The following is a 6,401-nucleotide window of genomic DNA, read 5'->3' as shown; positions in this document are numbered from 1 at the left end:
CAGTTCATTTCTTGGAATGTAGGTGGTTTAAATACCCCCATTAAGCGGAAAAGGGTCCTCACCCACCTTAAACGATTTAATCCAGATGTTATTTTCTTACAAGAAACTCATTGACCTACATCTGCAGAACATACCTTAAAAGCTAATTGGTTGGGCTCCTGTTATTCAGCTTCTTACAAAAATAAGACGAGAGGAGTGGCCATACTTTTTCGAAGGGATTTACCAATCTCTATACTGTCCCACATGGCTGACCCGGAAGGAAGGTACATAATCCTAGATGTTGAACTATATCAGACCGCATATACTCTAGTGAATGTTTATGCCCCAAATGTTAACACCCATATGTACATTCAGGATTTAGGTCATGTACTCCAAAGTAGGCTTACTCATCCGCTCATAATGGGGGAGGACTTTAATATGGTGGAAGACCCCTCACTTGACAAATCACCAATGACACAGAGATCTCAGATGTCGAGTAATCGAATACTCACTACATTTAGACATAATTTAAATATGTCCGACCCGTGGTGACTATTGAACCCCACTAATAAAACACATACCTATTTATCCATGGTACATGGATCACTGTCAAGAATCGATAAAATATTGATCTCTGATGGTTTGATGTCTGAGATACAGGGAGTGGATATACATGATATACTAGTTTCAGATCATGCCCCTGTTACACTGGCTCTTTCTCATCCGCACATGAAACAAGTGGATTATGTTTGGCGCTTTCCACATTATCTGGCTCAATCTGATGAGTTTAAAACATACCTTACTCACCACTGGACAAACTATGTGGATGATAATTTGTCCTCTTGGGACGATCCTATTCTTTTTTGGCGGGCCTCAAAGGCTGTAATGAGGGGTCATATTATAAGCTACGTGGCACGCAGGCATCGAGAGGCTAAGGCAGAGTACAAGGCCTTAAAAGATGTAGTAAAGGACACCTTTCAACAATACACTAATGATCCTTCACCTGAAAAAATGAATCAGTACAAACAAGCTAGGCAGGTATTATAAACATATCTGCTAACACAGGCAAAACATTAAATGGAATACACTAAAAACAAATATTACCGTTGGGACAACAAGGAAGGCAAACTTTTAGCAATGCTATCTAAACCCTACAGACTACGCCATACAATCACTACACTGACAGATCCTACTACAGGAGACATATTTACTGATTCCAAAGAAATTGTTAATCAATTTCCAAATCACTTTGAAGAAATGTTTCGTTCCACATCTATTGATGGCGCACTTCAATCCACCCTGCTTACTGATGACGTCTTACCTAAGCTCAGTGGCGTAACTATAAATTTTGCTCCCCCATACCAAAAAAGTTTCAGGCACTCCCCTCCCGCCCAACTCCCCCCCCGCCCAAAGGTCAAACACACCCAAAGACGACGTTTAAGGTGTGTGGTTACATGATACAGCAATGTGCCTTACACATTATGACACACTAAGTAATGCCACTTACAACACAGTGTGCCACACCGGAATGCCCCTTACAACACATTCTGCCACACAGCAATGCCCCTTACACATGCCACCCTGTAATAGTGCCCCTTATGCAATGCCCCCTGTAGTAGTGCCCATTATGCAGGGCCCCCTGTAATTGTGCCCATATGGAGTGCCCCTTGTAGTTGTGCCCCTTCAAGTAGTGCCCTCTGTAGTTGTGCCCCTTCTAGTAGTGCCCCCTGTAGTTGTGCCCATTTTAGTAGTGCCCAGTAGTTGGCCCCTGTAGTGAGCCCCCTGTAGTTGCCCCTTTTAGTTGCCCCCTGTGGTTGCCCCCAGTGGTGAGCCCCCTGTAGTTGCCCCCAGTAGTGAGCCCCCTGTAGTTGCAACCAGTAGTCAACCCACTGTAGTTGCACCTAGTTGATCCCAATAGTGAGCCCCCTGTAGTTGCCCCCAGTAGTGAGCCCCCTGTAGTTGCCCCAGTAGTGAGCCCCCTGTAGTTGCCCCCAGTAGTTAGTCCTCTGTAGTTGCTCTCCCCCCCGCACGCACACAAACACACAAAAAAAAACAAAAAACAAAAAAAACACTTACCTTTATACCCGCTCCAGTGCTGCTGTCGCCCATACCCCGGCGTCCGTTCCTCGGCACTATGGGAGTGACGTCATGACGTCACTCCCATAGTGCCCTGCGGGACCCGGAAGTCGGAGGGAGCTCCGTCCACCGGCTACCGCCGGGGGTTTCAATAGGAGCTGGGCGCCCGCTGCTAACATGCTCAGCGGGCGCCCGGCAGATGGAGGGAGTCACGGGAGTTCCTCCACTGAGTGGCGTAACTACTGCCCCCGTCGCCCCCAAACTATCCAGCGCCTCCAAGCCACTGCGGGGGCTGCGGGGGCAGTAGTTACGCCACTGCCTAAGCTAACAGTGGAGCAGAGGGAGGCGTTAGCAGGTAGCATAACTGTGGAAGAAATTAATAAAGCCATAACTTTGCTCCCTGCGGGCAAATCCCCTGGGCCGGATGGCTTTTCCAGCGAATATTATAGAATATTACAAACCCACATAACCCCAACATTGTTTGAATTATACAAAACAATACATGATAATAACACACCATATGACACATTTAATGAGGCACATACAATTCTGCTGCCAAAACCAGACAAGGACCCAAATTTGATGTCATCTTATAGACCTATCAGTCTCCTAAATGTTGACTTTAAGCTTTTAGCTAAGATCATGGCGTTACGGCTCCAAACAATCTTACCTCACATAGTGACAGAACATCAAACAGGGTTCGTACAAGGGCGACATGCAGTAAAGGCTATAAGGACGGCAATTGCAGCAGTGGTGGAGTCGGCGGGAACGTCGGGAGTTGAAAATATATTATTGAGTTTGGATATTCAGAGAGCCTTTGATATTGTGTTGTGGCCATACTTGTTTGAGGTGCTGGAGAGAAGAGCCTTTGGGACACATTTTGTTGAACTGATACGGTATTTTTATTTTAACCCGTCAACATCATTGCTGGTCAATGGAATAGTAGGTCCCCGTTTTTACCCGGAAAGGGGCACCCGCCAGGGTTGTCCCCTTTCACCGTTACTATTTAATTTGGCATTAGATCCTCTTCTTAGAACTCTTCAGATGTGGCGAGAATTTATGGGTATCTCTGTAGGTAGACAGGAATTAAAAATGTCCGCATTTGCGGATGATATTCTTCTCTATATAGGTAATCCTGAACAATCTTTGCCCCTTCTACTATGTAAATTGGAACATTTTGGTCTAGTATCTGGTCTATATATAAATATGACTAAGTCAGTAGCTATGTCATTTAAAAGTTCTGCTAGATCTCCTAGGTGGGCCTCTCAATATCCCTTACAATGGTCTAAACAATATATACCATACTTAGGAATTTTGTTACCACGCAATATCTACGATCTTTATAGACTGAATATTACAGAGCGATAAATAGATTGAGTGCGGATATTAGGGGGTGGGAACGTCTTCCTTTATCATTTTTGGGAAGAGCTAACTTATTAAAGATGGTGGCTATCCTCCGTTTAATGTATCCTTTGCAGTCTCTCCCTGTTCTCTTAACAAAAGCTGACACTCTTTGCCAGCCTAGGAGCAACGGGGGTATAAATTTTCCAGATATAACTGTATATAATCAGGCGGCACTTTTGCAACATTTACGCGATTGGTTGCATCAGTCCTCCATATATACTAATGTTCAAGTGGTACAAAGTTTCCTACTAGAAAGTGATCTAATAAGTCTTCTTCATCAACATGAACAAGAGATATCTGAGATATATAAATCAAATCCGCTACTATGGACAACTCGAAAGATATGGCACATCTTACAACATAAGACTGGATTAAATGCCTATTACAATCTTCATCTCCCATTGATCCGTAATCCTAATTTCCTTGATGGCACGACTGCTCACCCTTTTACACTATGGTGTCTGGCGGGTATAACCAATATGAAACCTCTGGTTTCAATTGTGGAAAAACGTATGCTCACATACACGGAAGTCTCAAATAATTTCCCAATGATAAACCCTTATCCATTGGCATTTTTGCAAATGCGCTCCTATCTTACACATGTTCTACAATATTTTTCCAGTAAGGATTGGGACAATACGTTGGACACTTTTCTGTCATATCAGGTACCACACCGTAGAGCTATCTCAGTCCATTATAATTTTTTAAGAGATATAATTGATCATGCCACAATTTCTGGAGGTGTGGCTAAATGACTAACTCATTTCCCAAATCTGACGATTCCAAGGCTAGAAAAGGCATTGGAGTTCTCTAGAAGAACTTTGCCAGCCAGTATGTATACTGAACTCTTTATAAATGTTTATCATAATGTCTATCTGTCCCCCATTAGACAGTTCAAAATGGGATCATCTAATAATCATTTATGTCCACGATGCCAACAGGAGGAAGCAGACAATTTTCATTGTCTATGGGCGTGCCCAATAGTAAAGAATTTCTGGCATCAGATAAGAAGATATGCAGAGAAAAATTTTATAAATGATGTCCCGTTTACTCCCGAGTGGGCGATATTGGGGGTTTTTGACCCAGGACAGCGTATAACCTTAGATAGCAAGAAATTACTGTTGATTATGAGTGCAGCAGGCAGGAAAACTGTACTGCAGGGTTGGTTGGATAGTTCACCTCCCCAATGGTCTCTGTTCATGACAAAATTATATTTTATTTTTAAAATGGATTGGGTAGAGACCATGATACAAAAAGAAAAAAAGGTGGAATGTTTCTTTTCATTATGGGAAACACACATAGACACACCACATGGTATCTCTCAAGACTAGCGGTAGATGATCCTCCTATTAATATTATTTAGAAAAAAAAGATTGGGTTTGCTCTCTCTCCGGATCAATAATTTTGTAATGGTTTATTATAATAGAAATACAAATGTAAAGGATTAAACTGAAGACTTGTTTATAGATTTGAAAGATATATTTTAAAATATGCAATTGTAAATCATATAAATTTAATTATTTTGGTATTATATTTGATAAGTACGATTTTATGTTGGATGTTGTATGGTACAAAAATATGTCTTATATTATGAATACATATTTTCTCAATAAAAATGTATTGAAAAAAAAAATTGTGATTAAAAAATATTTTATTTTTAATACTTGTGCCTTTGAGTGCTTCTTAATCACTATGATTGATGCAGTAATGTGTGTAGAAAAAACTATTATAAAACAGTATGTGAGTGATTGTTTATATTCCACAATCTCTTTCTTGGAAATGTGGGATTTATATAAAGATTTTTCAGTAAACTAGATACTAAAGGTTATCGCACAGCTGTCCCAGCAACAAGATCTTCATACATGCTGGCAAAGAATAAAAGCCAGTAAGCCGCGTATATTATCATATAGTCACATATTGAATGTGAATAATGATACATCTCGACCTATCATGGTTCAGCTAATGTCCAATTGTCTATATCCTAATTACTCAGTATAGGCATACAAAGTTTATGTAGTGATAATTCATTGGACAACATTGATATATATATATATAAAAGCATATTTCAGGATGTTTTGTATGGAAATCAAGCATAGAGTATATTTTCAATCATCATTCATAGTATCCCAAAAAATATACATGTTTAGGTGGCAGTGGGATTGAGAGGAAGAAGGACCTAAAAAGTGTTGTATAACCTAATGTTGATGATCTAAAGATGTGATTTATCTCAATATGTACAACTAGTGTGAGGTTAATTATTGATTCCAAGAGCCGTTCTGATCATTGTCATACTATATCCTTAAATATATGTATTTCGAGATCTACCCCTGATGAAGTCTTGACGTAAGACGAAACGCGTAGGGTTTACACTAATGGTGGACATTATGTTATAAACCTTCATTCATTTGTAAGGTGTGGAAAATCTATTTTTATCTGTATAAAAGATGTTGATGTATTAACATATTTATACATTTATCTATCTGAATTTGCAAATTTTTTAATAAAGATTGTTTTACATTGTATTAATGTTGGCCTTTGGGCCTATCTTGGGTGTTTTTCTGGTATGAGGGTATCTTATAGAACCTCAAGAAGGACGTTAAAAAAGTTTTGTCATATGAACTCTCCGATCAGCTCTGAAAAGCGAGCACGAAAGTTGTTATCTACATTCACAAAACAGAAATAACTGGAGCCTATAAACCCTGAAGGGATTGTTATTTACGAAGAATATAAGAATTGTCTGTATTATTAAGTGTGTTGTAGCGCCCTTGAAGTAATTGTTTTGTATTTATGTGTTGGTCCTACTAACAGAGGACTTACTGAAAGGAGCGGCTGTTTTTAATATAGCGCAGGTTGGTTTTGGTTGTATATATATATATATATATATATATATATATATAAGCATATTTCAGGATGTTTTATATGGAAATCAAGCATAGAGTATA

Source organism: Taudactylus pleione, unplaced genomic scaffold, assembly GCF_031769625.1.
Source record: "Taudactylus pleione unplaced genomic scaffold, aTauple2 ptg000016l, whole genome shotgun sequence".
In the NCBI taxonomy this organism is placed as follows: domain Eukaryota; kingdom Metazoa; phylum Chordata; class Amphibia; order Anura; family Myobatrachidae; genus Taudactylus; species Taudactylus pleione.
Note: the sequence above shows the minus strand (reverse complement) of the source record.